This window comes from Pinus tabuliformis, chromosome Q, assembly GCF_031772625.1.
Source record: "Pinus tabuliformis cultivar Carrire ecotype Pingquan chromosome Q, CPIR1, whole genome shotgun sequence".
Lineage (NCBI taxonomy): Eukaryota > Viridiplantae > Streptophyta > Pinopsida > Pinales > Pinaceae > Pinus > Pinus tabuliformis.
Window position 1 is genome coordinate 137000475 of NC_142296.1, and position 15620 is coordinate 137016094.

The following is a 15620-nucleotide window of genomic DNA, read 5'->3' on the forward strand; positions in this document are numbered from 1 at the left end:
AAGATGATAATTGAAAATGGAGATGAAATAAATGTTGGAAAAGGAAAAATTTATTGGTGAAATATGGGAAAGGAATGAAGTGAAACTGTAAAAATAAAACAGAGTGAAATGAAATGAGATAATGAATTTTGCAGAATGTTGAATGACTATGTCTTTTTGTCACCATTTCTTTTAGAAAAGGAAATGGATAATATAGGGTGTCAGAAACATCTAATTTTCACCTTGAATTTTTTGTATAAGCATGCCAATCAATGATTGGTTTTCAACCTTATACAATTTATTTATTTATTTAATTTTTTTTTAGATAGGAAAAACAAAGACTAAGTTGGTGGAGAAGAAGGATTCTTCTTCACTAACTTCATTTCAGAATTGTTTTGGAAGATCTTGATGAGCTCCTCCTTTGAGATAGGTTTTGATATATTTTCAATCTATGACCATTCACAAGAAGAGGAGTTTCACTTTCATCTATTGTTCTGATCCCCACTGCTCCATTACTAAAAAAAAATTCAATCTCATATGGCCCAAGACAATGAGTTTGAAACTTCCCTTGAAAATATTTAAACTTTGAATCAAATAACAATGCCTAATCTCCCTCTTGAAACCTCTTGTCCTCGATGTATTTGGAATTCCATTTAGCCATCTGTTTTTTAACTATACCAGTTCTTTGAATTGCCTCTTGTCTAATTTCATCAAGTTCATTTAATTTCTCCAGTCTATGCTTTTGAGCCTCTGATAAATCCATCCCCAACTGGACTGCCATGTTGAAAGTTTTGATTTCGAACTCTATAGGTAAAAAGACTTGTTTCCCATAAACAAGTTCACAGGGTGAATGTCCCGTTGTGTTCCTCCATGTAGTTCTATAGGCCCATAAGGCTTCAGGAAGCCTTTCTGCCCAATCTCTTCTATGTAGATGCACAGTCTTGGTGAGAATTCCTTCAATCACTTTATTTGTAGACTCCACTTGACCATTTGCTTGTGGATGATAGGGAGTATATTTCTTATGCTTGATCTGGTACTAGTCTACAAGCCTTTCCATCATGTTGAATGTGAAATGAGATCCCTGATCTGTCACAATTTCTCATGGAACACCGAAACGAGTGGATATGTCCTCAAAAAGAAAATTAACTAGAGATTTTTTGTTAGCAAAAGGTAATGCTTTGGCTTCTACCCATTTGGTGACATAATCAATGCATACCAATATATACTTTTTCTTCTTAGATGAAGGATTAATTGGTTCAATAAAGTCTAAAGCCCACTTTTCAAAGGGTTCAATAAGTACCTAAGTTTGTAATGGCATCTCATTTGAGGGAGTAGGTTTCCCTACCCTTTGGTAGTTGTCACAACTCCTGACATATTCTTTAGTATCCTTGAAGACAGATGGCCAATAATATCCTAAAGAAAGAATTTTATAGGCTATCCTTTTGTCAGCAAAGTGTCCACCACACGACTCATCATGACATGCTTTGATATCAGGCATTTCATCTTCCTTGACACACCTTCTGATCATAAGATCTGGCCCTGTTTTATACAATTCATTAGTGATCCATGAATATTTTTCACTTTCTTGAATAATCTTTCTTTTCTCTTTAGGAAAAAAATGTGAAGGTAACTTCCCTATAACAAGTAATTAGCAACATTTGCAAACCAAGGAGTTTGAGTAGTTACTGTAAAAAGATATTGTTATAGACATTTTTGTGCCTTACAGCTCCAAGCATGAAATTTCCATAAACCAAGGGATCCTAAGTCCCTAAAAGTGTTTTTTTAACCCCTAAAGGAACAAGGTCAACAAATTACAGCTTCTCCCAGAAGTTCTCCACCAGAAACTGCTCAGAATAAGTCAAAACAGGATCATTTCAGCTGCTCCACTAGCTAAGTGCGTTGCATAGCACCTAAATCCACTGGCTAGGTGCGTTGCAATGCACCTAAATGAACTATGAGGGTGCGTTGGGCGAGAAATGACAAATGGCAATGTCATTCCGCGAGGTGGAGAGGCAATGGAAGCTTCCAGAATCTTCTCCTATGACACTTGCCTCACTGAATTCAACCAAGGATGAGTAATAGGCCTTCAGTCTCCAAGTGGAAGCAAGAACTGACAGAGAGAAGACACTAATCAAATCACAAGCTGACTCATCCTCCTTACACACATCTATATATGGATCCCTCATCCCAGAGATCCAGAGGCTGGAATTTTGCACATTGTAAGGAATTGTTGTTGGTTTTGAGACAAACATCAGAGAATTGGGTGATCTATGCTTTGTTGGAGGTGAAGAGGCGCTTCTTTGCTGGGAGGTTGATGTTGGGTCAGGAATCATCGGTTGTAACTCCTCCTGGATCTTCTTGTTTATCAATAAAAACTATTTGAGTTTCTCCTCCATGCTTTTGTATCATTGATGCTTGTTACATTTGTATGGTTAACTTAAATATGATCCTAAGTTGTTTATGAATATAGATCCATGTCTTTGTATAGTTTCTTCTTCTGTGATCTTACAGGTACTTGGTGAAGCTGGGCAAGTAAGGGAGCAGGTAGTTGGAAGCTGTCAAAGAAGAGAGGGATTGAATCAAAGGATTAGCACAAGACACAGGTTGGTTCTTTCTATTCCTCCCTATTTATAATTCATAAAGGAAATACAAAAGTAGTTTTTCTCTGTTTGTTTCTAAGGCAGCTGTCACACCTTAGTGGGATAGAGCAATTCTAAATAGACACTTTTCCCGGTAACAAAATGGCGACTCCGCTGGGGAGAATGTCTAATTAGTTTGTTTGTGTATCTCTTGTTGTTTGTTTCATAAACTTATAAGTAGCATTCGAACTGCATTTGCCATAACAAATGCAAAGTAGACATCTGCTGCTTGAATCCATTCACTGGATCTGTTTATGATTTGAATAGCTGATTCACAAACTATCTAATTGCCCTTGTGATAGCTCTTACACCCTCCTTAGATCTACCCCTGATTGTGCATTACTGATTGCTTTTACTCGGCCAAAAACCAAAGACTAAACTGCAAACTGCGACGCAGAACCCAGACAGATTCTCGTTTCTGGCCCAGCGCAGGTACTGTGAAGAGGTCCTGCATTTCAACGCACTTCTCGAAAGGGCAACCTGCACTGCAATGCCATTTCTCTGTGTTACAGGTGCGCTGATCATACTAGCCCTGTGCAACTGAGGTTCTTGTGCTTCATTCTTTCCAGTTTTGTCTCTAAATTTTGTAGCCTGTGATCAGTATATGTCTGTTTAAAACCCCTTTTCCTTACTGTTATTCCGCCTCCTTTGTACAAAAGAACAGTAGATGTTTTTGTGTGTTTGTTGAGTCGTTTACAGTTTTCCATTGCAAAAGTAGAATAATCGTACTGTCATCCTTTGATTTAGATATTTTGCAAGTGTCGATTTCGATCATAGGAGAAAGTTTAATTGCTGTTGATGGTCAATTATACTTTTACTATCGCCTTTGGTCTGAATTTGTGATTTTCTAGTGTCCAAACGAGTATTCATTTCAAAATCGTAAAGTGTCGTAATCATCTCTATCTTTTGATTTCGAAAAGAAGCTTGTTTGTGTTTGTCGCTTGAAAGCAAATTCAGATTTGTACATCAACTTTCTTTTTAGCATCAATACTAAGAAAGTGGAAAACAAATACATGCATGTTCATTTGCATATAGATAGTCTGTTTGGCTTGATTTAGGAAAGTGCATTTACAGTGTGCTCTTTGCTCTTTGTGAAAATATTGTGTCTTTCTTTTCCCCTAGTAGCTAGGATTTTCATTCCAGAAAAGAGATAAAAGTTTGTTTATCATCTTTAGATTGCATTTTAGGAATTACATCTACATCTCGTGGTGAACCCAAAACGCAAACTTCATAAGCAAGATCAACTTAAAATAAATTCAATGAATCTAACAACGCTTTGGAACTTAACGCACAACATTTAGAGGTCTAGGTTAGAGACGTATTTCGGCGTCGTAAAGCCTGGTAACTGTTGTCCTCACTGATGGTTGGGTGATTCCTCCACTTTGAGACGATAAGTGCCAGTACGGACTTGTGCTCCCACGTATCGTCGAGTATATTTTGGGAGACCCCTATAGGCTTAAATCCTTTATCCATAGGAAGCCGTGTCTGCCGCCTTATCGGTCGCAATGCACTGAACACAACATTCGGGAAGATTGACTGATGTACCGTAAAAAGTATTCTGCAGTTTTGCGATTGGTTTGGTACTCCCTCTACCTAGACCTCCAGAGCAGTCTCTTTCGTTCCTTTTCAGACTCCTTAATGGAAAAGGTCCATCTGAGCACTTGTCACTTCAGGCTCATTAAAAATCGAAGGAGACTAGAGTCATCTTTTGTTTTTTCTCGACTCTTAAAAACTGAAAAAACAAGTTGTGTCAAAGCGTCTAAAATTTATTTTAATCGGAATAACATAACTTTTTCCTCGTTGGTCTTCAAAGTTAGTCTCCCTTCATCGCAAGTTCTTGTAGAATCGTTAGGAAATCTTTTGGATAGACTAGATATGTCTAAACAACCGTCAACATCTAGGACTGTGTCATCCGACGTAGCAGTGGCAGAGCCTCCTGCTGCTACTCCAACGATGTTCGATGGTATACCATCTATCCCGGCAAGTTATCAACAACAAACCGGAGTCCAATCAGGGACTGTTTCGACGACATGGTCTGTTCCTATTTCTTCATCCGGATTATCATCTGGTATTTCTTATGTTGAAACTCAACAAATTGTTCCAATGTGTCTTCAAAGGCCAATCTACCCTTTAAGCACTGGATTGCCACCATATGGAGGGCAATATGATTTTTCATTGTTCCCTCCCGGAGAACAACCATATGGGAGTTTACAACAAATTTCAGGTCAAAATGGAATTACATTCAGCGATTGGGTGCCAATACTGCCTCAACAACCAAGGGTTGTATATTCAATGCAACCAGTCCACCCTGTGTTGAATATTCCCACTATACCTGCTATGGTGACTGCGTCGCAAGTACAAGCTCTACCTATTGTATGTCAACCCCAAGTTTCTCAGGTTGCAATACAACAACCTCTTGTCTCAACGACTCAATCACAACCTCAGGTTAGTGTCTCCTTATCTGGAGCGACTCAGGCTCAAACAAGTACTATGGCTCCTCATCTTGGTCAATCATCTAGTATTGGACAACAGCAAATGGTCCAAAAACCAGGGCTGGTTCAATCTCAAAAACCGCAATTCCAGCAATCATATCAAGGACCTGAGCAAAAAGTATTTGTAAGTAATGGGCAACTGCATTTCCAAAGCGGTTATCAACAACCATATTATAATGGTTATGCCCATCAACCTTGTCAAAGTTGCCAGCATCAAATACATTATGCTGGTATGCAAAGACCCACTGCTCAGGTGATTCCATCTTATCCTGGGTATGCTTCGCCTAACCTGAATCAACAGTTGCCCTTTGTAGCAACTCTAGAATTACCAGATCTAAACCGGCTGACGAATGATCCAATTGCTTATGCCCCTTGGTGGCCAGCGATTCCGCATAAACTTCCGTCAGATATTCCTAAATTTAATGGAAATCCGGGTGAATATCCGTCGAATCATGTGATGACCTTTCATTTGTGGTGTTCATCAAACACCCTAAACAATTATTCGATTAGGCTTCGCCTTTTTCAGAGGACGTTGACTGGTCCGGCAGCAAAATGGTACATCGAATTGCCTAGAGCTTCGTTCGACAACTTCAGTACCTTAGCCACAACCTTTTTAACGCATTTTCAATTATCGATAAGGTACGAAACGGGAACAGAAATCCTTACCAATTTCAAACAGACGACGGCCACTCACATATCTGATCATATACATGAGTGGCAACATCGTCGTAGAACAGTAAAAACGTATGTTCCTGATCAGCTTTTAGCTGAATGGTTTATCAAGTCATTAGTACCTTCCATCACGGAAGATGTGGCAAAAGGGGGAGTCGTCACTGAAGAGCAAGTTATTGCTCGTGCACAATATCTAGACTTGATCTATACTCAGTCTGGCACGCTCTACGATAAAATACCTGATGCTCCTAGAACAGAATTTTTCGTTCCTCCTCCTCCTAAATCAAACAATGACTCTCATGCCGGCGATGGCATGATTGGTGCAACAGACACGAAATAGACAAAGGCTACATCTAAAAGGGCCCGTAAGATTTCCAGTCAAAATGCAAATGAGGAACTTCTTGCCTCGGAAGTAAATGCCGTGTCGACCGACAAGGGCAAAAAACTGAAGCAACCAAGGGGCAAGAAGAAAAAGAAAGGGAGAAAAAAGAAGCAGGATCAGTCAACTCCTGAAAAACCTTCTACAAACCCTTCTGGGTAAAGGAAACCCCCTGCGGGGTGTCATATATGCGATGAGGATCATTGGACGAGAGATTGTCCACATAAAGCTGAAGTTAAGAAACTCTTTAAGAGTTCAAAAACCTCAGCAGTATTGACTGATCCGTTTCCAAACCCGGGAACCAAACTGGTTACTAATCAAAATGCTTCCCGATCCCAAGTGCTTATGTTGTCTATCTCAGAGCAACAAAATGATGCTTTGACAAGGAATAAAGATTACGGGAATCCACAGCTGTCGGATAACAAGGCTAATGAACAACCTAGTAGTTCGACAACAACTTTGACCGAAGTTGTGCCACCCATCATTCCTGAACCAATGATGAAGCCGCCAAAGGGAGTAATACACAAATCGACATTTAATCCTCGTGCCAAAGTAGCACAGAATTATAATATAGTAGAGGACCTGGCCCAATCGTCGTCTGCTATGTCGACACTTGAGGTACCGCAAAATTGCCCCTCCCAAGAGCAAGCTTTATTATCAGCAATAGGTGGGATTGACCCAATGGATTCCAATCTTGTGGCCTTTGATCATAAAGGATATGACCCTCAGTTACCAGCTCAACTAGCTTTCCTTATTCAAGTGAAAGCCCTCAACAAAACTGTTCATCGAACAATTATTGATGAGGGGGCATCTACATGTATTATGTCGATGAGTTGCTGGAAAAATTTAGGCTCACCACCCTTGTCGAGATCGTCAACGACGTTAAAAGCATTTGATGGATGATCATACACTCCATACGGGATTTTAAGTAACTTGCAAGTTGAACTAGGGGGCAAAACAATAGGAATTGATGTTGAAGTAATTGATGGAAACCTCGATTACAACATCCTACTGGGAAGGCCCTGGATATATGCCATGGCCGCAGTTGTGTCGACCTACTTCAGGAATATTGCATTTCCCTTTCAAGGAGGAATTACAGTCATCGACCAACAAACATTTCTCCCCGACAGTTCATAAGTTACGGGAAGAATTCCAATGATCCATGGAAGCAATCATTCGCTTCAAAATATTGGAGTAGGTCTCCTAAAAGACCCTACCTTAATGCATACTTTTGCCCTACCGCCTCCAAGTAATCTGGCAGAAGTGGCCACAGTGGAAACCTACAATATGAAATCTTCTATATCTAATGGATTCCAAAGATTCCTGAACATTTTGTCAGCATGGATCATCGCCATTTTAGAAATATTGTAGCAATCAATTTTCTTGGCCTGGGGGGCAACCCCAAATCAACGCTCATCGAGTGTTTGGATAGATAGGTCTAAGGAATATGGCACCTCTTCAAATCCTTCATCACTTGTACATTCTACAAACGAAGGAATCATTCAATCAATGATGAAAGAAGAGGCACCATGGGAAAATTACCACCATCACTCCCATCTTCCGGATTACCACGAAGATTATTCGAGCAACCTTAATCATCCTTCAGTTTTTGATTTTCTATCAAATACTGTAAATACGATGGATGCTGAGGTCGGTTCTTATCTCGTGTCGACCTTGTTAAAAAAATGAAACAAGGAGTCATGAGGATAGTTCTTTTACTGTGTCAACCTCATTAAAAAATGAAACAAATCCCCTTTCCAAATCTCAAAGGTAAACCTTCATTCCAACCACCGAGTTGAATGCAATGAAGCTTGGGGGGCATGCACCTCGATTTGCGTTATTATGCAGGGTTCAAGATCGTTAAAAAATGAACCTGCATCAAGCAGTGTTATCGCAAGGTTCAAGCTCGTTTAAAAAATAAACCCGCATCGAGCAGTGTTACCGCAAGGTTCAAGCTCGTTAAAAAATAAACCTGCATCGAGCAGTTTTAGCACATAGTTCAAGCTCGTTAAAAAAATAAACATAAGACATGAGCAAATGTTTCCACCCGCGTTTAAGCTCATTAAAAAATGAACTATTCCCTGGTAAATAACCACCGTGAATGTAGTACTTCAGCCATTAAAGCCTTGGTCGTGTTTGCACCGTCACCTCCACTTTTTCATTGGATCATTCACCTCCACTTGATTGTTTACCCATTTTGAGGAACAGCTGCGAAGAGTGATTTCACTAGCCATCCTTGTGACACTGCCGTGATTGGAAAATTCCAAACCTTACCTGGAATTAGCTGCTACCCGTTTATCACTCGTTCCTCAAAAGATGAGTCTTCTTTAAGCTCTTTTAAACTGACTCGTAAAATATGAAAAGATTGTCGAGTCCTTGGCCTTCCAGATCGTTAAAGGGACAGGAAGTGTTATCCCTCATCTAGATTTTAATCTTTTTGGACCTGAGGGATTATTGCACAAAAATATCGAGCGCTTGTTTTGTTCGGCTCGTTAAAACTATCGAAAATTCATCCCTTTTGTATTGTTTTATACTTTTTCGGACTTAAGGGATTAGATGACGAAAAAGGAATTTTGGAGTTACCTTTACGTACCTTTTTAGACTCTCTAAAATTGAAAAGGACCGAGTTATCTTTGTCGTTAAACTCGTTTAAAAAATTAATAGCAACAAACTTGTCTTTAGACGAGAACGAGTTTCACTATCGCTAGGCTCGTTAAAACATAGCGATGGGTTTGCTTGAAGGGAAAATTATAGAACAAGCATATGTTATCCTCCTCAAGCTTGACAAAAATAAAGAGGTACTGGTCAGCAATGACTGTGGAAAAATTGGGAAGAAAACTCAAAGAATCTTTATTGGTAGCAAGTCGCTCTTGAACATGACACTTCCACTCCGTGTCCGAGTTGGGTTAGGTTGTTTCATTCACCGGTCACATCGCCATGGTCACACCATACCATCCACATTTGGGGTTAATGCTACCAATCCATCACATCAGTGTCGTCGACATGTTCAAGAGAAGTCATCCAGAAAGGCCACCTGTGTCCCACCCACTACCATACATTATACTCCATTCTTTCATGATCGCCACCCTGAACCGTATATCATCAGATCGTTTTCACCTCCATCAAAATCATTTGCTCTGTTCCGTGTCATTGATGTGGGATTCATTAGGGCCCTCCTATGACGGATCACTTCTTGTCGACATCAGCTCATTATCCAAGAAGTTGGTCTAGGAACACCCCATTCAGTACTTTGAAGCTTGCATGCCTCAATGGCAAGTTTCTCACTTCCGGCGACAGGTTCACATCAATGACCTTCGACCGAAATATTTTGCGTGGTGTTCGATGCCAAGCCCTTTATTCACACCACGTGAATTGTACTGCAGTACCTGGAGGATCATTATCATTATCGGTGATTCCTCTCACGCTTGTTAACAGTTTACATCATTGACTAGTAATCAAGCGATGTCTTTCCATGTTCGACTTCAAAACATTTCTCACATGGATCGACTTGTACTTGGAGTGAAGATCGGACGAGATTGAAGACCCCGAATCTAGTTTCATCCATCCGGGTTGCGATATATATTCAGGGAAATAAAGACATTAAAATGTACAGCATTGCAGCACAGATAATCATCCTACCAAAAGGATGATGGCTCTATCAGAATCATTAGTCTACAATCAGACGATTGTCTGTCCTATGTACATGAAAATGAATTTATAAAGCTGAGCATGGGAATGCCCGCCTCAGCTAGATCATGAAAATAGTATGAAGATAATGTATTGTATTGTATCTTATTACAAGTCTCCTCCCAGCATTGAAAGAACTTCGGATCCTCATAATAAAGCATTTCACCCGATTAACGGCCTCATACTTTAGGGGGCAACTGTTATAGACATTTTTGTGCCTTACAGCTCCAAGCATGAAATGTCCATAAACCAAGGGCTCCTAAGTCCCTAAAAGTGTTGTTCTAACCCCTAAAGGAACAAGGTCAACAAATTACAGCTTCTCCCAGAAGTTCTCCACCAGAAACTGCTCAGAATAAGTCAAAACAGGATCATTTCAGCTGCTCCACTAGCTAAGTGCGTTGCATAGCACCTAAATCCACTAGCTAGGTGCGTTGCAACACACCTAAATGCACTATGAGGGTGCGTTGGGCGAGAAATGACAAATGGCAGTGTCATTCCGCGAGGTGGAGAGACAATGGAAGCTTCCAGAATCTTCTCCTATGACACTTGCCTCACTAAATTCGACCAAGGATGAGTAAGAGGCCTTCAGTCTCCAAGTGGAAGCAAGAACTGACAGAGAGAAGACACTAATCAAATCACAAGCTGACTCATCCTCCTTACACACATCTATATATGGATCCCTCATCCCAGAGATCCAGAGGCTGGAATTTTGCACATTGTAAAGAATTGTTGTTGGTTTTGAGACAAACATCAAAGAATTGGGTGATCTATGCTTTGTTGGAGGTGAAGAGGGGCTTCTTTGATGGGAGGTTGATGCTGGGTCAGGAATCATCGGTTGTAACTCCTCCTGGATCTTCTTGTTTATCAATAAAAACTATTTGAGTTTCTCCTCCATGCTTTTGTATCATTGATGCTTGTTACATTTGTATGGTTAACTTAAATCTGATCCTAAGTTGTTTATGAATATAGATCCATGTCTTTGTATAGTTTTATTCTTCTGTGATCTTACAGGTACTTGGTGAAGCTGGGCAAGTAAGGGAGCAGGTAGCTGGAAGCTGTCAAAGAAGAGAGGGATTGAATCAAAGGATTAGCGCAAGACACAGGTTGGTTCTTTCTATTTCTCCCTATTTATAATTCATAAAAGAAATACAAAAGTAGTTTTTCTCTGTTTGTTTCTAAGGCAACTGTCACACCTTAGTGGGATAGAGAAGTTCTAAATAGACACTTTTCCCGGTAACAGATATTCATCAGGAAACTTATCTTTAACCATAGAGTCTTATTTGATATTCTGAATCCTGGACAAGAAATCAGCAACTGTGTTTTGTTTTCTATGTCTATCTAGCATAGTAATGTTGAATTCTTTCAAAAGTAAAAGCCATATTGTAACTCTGCCATTAGTAATAGGTTTATTCATCAAATATCTAATTGTAGAGTGATATGTATGAACAAAGGTTTCATAGCCTGTTATATAACGTCTGAACTTATTAATTACATGAACAACAACTAAGAATTCTTTTTCAGTCACAGTATAATTTAAGTCGGTGGGAATCAAATTTTTACTTGTATAATAAATGGCATAAGGAATCAAATCTTTTTGTCCCAATACAACTCCCAGAGCTGTATCTGAAGCATCTGTGGAAATATGGAAAGGAAGTTTCCAATTTGTGTTGGGTTGTGTTATACTCTTTCCACGACTAGCCCACGTAGTTAACCGTGGGGTCACAGCGGGTTTGAGGCGTACCTGTTTTGGTTTTGGACCCTAAGTTAGGATGGGCGGATCCACATATGGTTTTGTGCATGATTTTCGCACATGTTTTTGAACGCAATGGTTTTCAGTCCATGGTATTGGATGCTTCGGCATGTATAAATATGTATTATAAAATTGAAAGGAACGTAATGAAAAGTCAAGTTGGTAGTCCCGATTTTGGGATCCAGGGGAAAATCTCTGTGTATATGTGTTTTATGTGTTATGCTCTCGCATTGTTTATTTTCTATGTTTTAGAATTCATATGCAGGTAATTTTGGTATGGGGTTAAAACCTACATTTGGGATCAGAGCATTTTTGGCTTCAAGGGGACACCTTTGTTGCTTAGGGGTTTAGCTCAGGCCTGTGTTAGACCCTGTTCAATGGGAGATCTGCGAGATCGATTCTAGTGGTGAAAGAAGATGACGAGCAGTGGAAAGATATAGATCGAGAAATTTAATGGTCAAAGTTTTGATTTGTGGAAGCTCAAGATGGAGGATCTGTTGGTGGATAAAGATCAGTGGATTGCGGTAGATCCGGGTACTAAACTGACGGGAGTGTTCGATGAAGAATGGAAGAATTTGGGTTAGAAGGAAAAGAGCACATTACGATTTTGTGTCTCAGATTCAATATTGTTGAATGTATCAGGGGAAGCTACGGTGAAGGCTTTGTGGGACAAGTTAGGGACTTTGTACCAATCTAAGTCTCTGGTGACTAAGTTGTTCTTGCAGAAAAAGCTATATAACCTAAGGATGAAAGATGGAGACTCGTTGATAGAGCATTTGAATGCATTTAATACTATGGTAAGTCAGTTAGCGTCTATTGATATTAAAATTTCAAATGAAGATGATTGCATCAGTTTGTTGTGTTCTCAACCAAATTCATGGGATAGTCTGGGTATTGCAATAGGTAGCATGAAATTGCCTTGCAGTTTGATGAAATAGTCTCATCCTTGCTGATGGAGGAGATGAGACGAAAAAATATGGAGAGCTAGAATGGCAATGCCTTTTCTGTACGAGGACGGTCCCAGAACAGAAACAAAAATAATTCATCGAGTGGGAGATCTAAATCTAGAGGGAGATCTAAATCTCCAGGAAAACCTGTAAAGGTGGTGTTCTAGAAATGCGGAAAGGAAGGGCACTACAAAATGGACTGTAAATCTAAAGCTCCAGATAAAGGAAAGGGATCTGATGATGCTCCTTCTACAGAGGCGAAAACCACCTTAGATGAAGGTGGGGATGTGTACTTGGCTTCTTCAAGTACACATGTAGATCATGAGGCATGGTTGATTGACTCAAGTGCATCCTTTCACTTCACTCCCCATAGAGAGTGGTTCTGCGAGTATGAGGAATACAATGGTGGTGATGTCTTCTTAGGGGATGATAGGAAGGCTAGAATCATTGGTCACGAAAAAGTAAAGTTGAAGTTGCAAGGTGGAAGGGTTAGAACACTTCCAGATGTTCTGCAAATTCCTGAATTCGCCAGAAATATGATTTTTGTAAGAAAGCTGGATGATGCAGGTGTAAAAACAGTGTTCAAGAAGGATACCTGCAAAATGGTTCAGGGAGCACATGTATTGATGTCGGGAGTTCGAATTGGAACTCTTTACAAGCTGTATGGTAGCACTGTTATTGATAGGTGCAATAGTTCTGTGGTTCCTGAAAGTGGAGAAGAAAATCTAGTGGTCTATGGAGAGAAGACCATGCTGTGGCATCAAAGGCTTGGACATATTGGAGAGAAGGGCCTTCTAATACTTCATGGTAAAGGTATGGTAGAAGGTATGAATAATAGCTCTCTGGATTTTTATTTCTGTCATGAAAATTGTGTATATGAGAAGCAAAATCAGGTGAGTTTCCCCTCTAGTAGTAAGAGGGCGAAACCGATATTAGAACTTGTACACAGTGATGTGTTTGGACCTGTGAAGGTTCCATCACTGGGTAAGTCTGTGTACTATGTATCATTTATAGATGACTTCTCAAGGAATACATGGATATATTTCCTTAAGAATAAATCTGAAGCCTTTGACAGGTTTAAAGAATTTAAGGCTCTCGTGGAAAATCAGACAGAGAAGAAGATAAAGGTGCTAAGGACAGATAATGGTGGAGAGTTTTACAGCAAGGAATTTTAATAATTCTATAAGAAGTGTGGTATAGCACGACATAAGACTACTCCATATACAACTCAACAAAATGGATTTGTAGAAAGAATGAATAAGACATTGATGGAAAGGGCAAGAAGCATGCTTAGTGGTGTTATAGACATTTTTTTGCCTTACGGCTCTAAGCATGAAATGTCCATAAACCAAGGGCTCCTAAGTCCCTAAAAGTGTTGTTCCAACCCCTAAAGGAACAAGGTCAACAAATTACAACTTCTCCCAGAAGTTCTCCACCAAAAACTACTCATAATAAGTCAAAACAGGATCATTTCAGCTGCTCCACTAGCCAAGTGCGTTGCATAGCACCTAAGTCCACTAGCTAGGTGCATTGCAACGCACCTAAATGCACTACCAGGGTGCGTTGAGCGGGAAATGACAAGTGGCAGTGTCATTCCACGAGGTGGAGAGACAATGGAAGCTTCCAAAATCTTCTCCAATGACACTTGCCTCACTGAATTCGACCAAGGATGAGTAAGAGGCTTTCAGTCTCCAAGTGGAAGCAAGAACTGACAGAGAGAAGCCACTAATCAAATCATGAGCTGACTCATCCTCCTTGCATACATCTATATATGGATCCCTCATCCCAGAGATCCAGAGGCTGGAATTTTTCACATTGTAAGGAATTGTTGTTGGTTTTGAGATACATATCAGAGAATTGGGTGATCTATTCTTTGTTGGGGGTGAAGAAGGGACTTCTTTGCTGGGAGGTTGATGCTGGGTCAGGAATCATCGGTCGTAACTCCTCCTGGATCTTCTTGAATATCAATAAAACTATTTGAGTTTCTTCTCCATGCTTGTGTTTCATTGATGCTTGTTACATTTGTATGGTTAAATTAAATCTGATCCTAAGTTATTTATGAACATAAACCCATGTCTTTGTATATTTTCCTTCTTCTGTGATCTTACAGGTACTTGGTGAAGCTGGGCAAGTAAGGGAGCAGGTAGCTGGAAGCTATCAAAGAGAAGAGAGATTGGATCTAAGGACTAGCGCAAGACACAGGTTGGTTCATCCTATTCCTCTTTGTTTATAGTTCATAAAGAAGAATACAAAAGTAGTTTTCTCTATTTGTTTCTAAGGTAGCTGTCACACCTTAGTGGGATAGAGTAGTTCTAAATAGACACTTTTCCCGATAACAAAATGGCGACTCCACTTGAAAATGAATTTATAAAGCTGAGCATGGGAATGCCTGCCTCAGCTAGATCATGAAAACAATATGAAGATAATGTATTGTATTGTATCTTATTACAGGTCCCCTCCCAGCATTGAAAGAACTTCGGATCCTCCTAATAAAGCATTTCACCCGATAAACGGCCTCATACTTTAGGGGGCAACTGTTATAGACATTTTTGTGACTTACAGCTCTAAGCATGAAATGTCCATAAACCAAGGGTTCCTAAGTCCCTAAAAGTGTTGTTATAACTCCTAAGGGAACAAGGTCAACAAATTACAGCTTCTCCCAGAAGTTCTCCACCAAAGACTACTCAGAATAAGTCAAAACTGGATCATTTCAGCTACTCCACTAGCCAAGTAGGTTGCATAGCACCTAAGTCCACTAGCTAGGTGCATTGCAACGCACCTAAATGCACTACCAGGGTGCGTTGAGCGGGAAATGACAAGTGGCAGTGTCATTCCACGAGGTGGAGAGACAATGGAAGCTTCTAGAATCTTCTCCAATGACACTTGCCTCACTGAAATCGACCAAGGATGAGTAAGAGGCTTTCAGTCTCCAAGTGGAAGAAAGAACTGACAGAGAGAAGCCACTAATCAAATCATGAGATGACTCATCCTCCTTGCATACATCTATATATGGATCCCTCATCCCAGAGATCCAGAGGCTGGAATTTTGCACATTGTAAGGAATTGCTGTTGGTT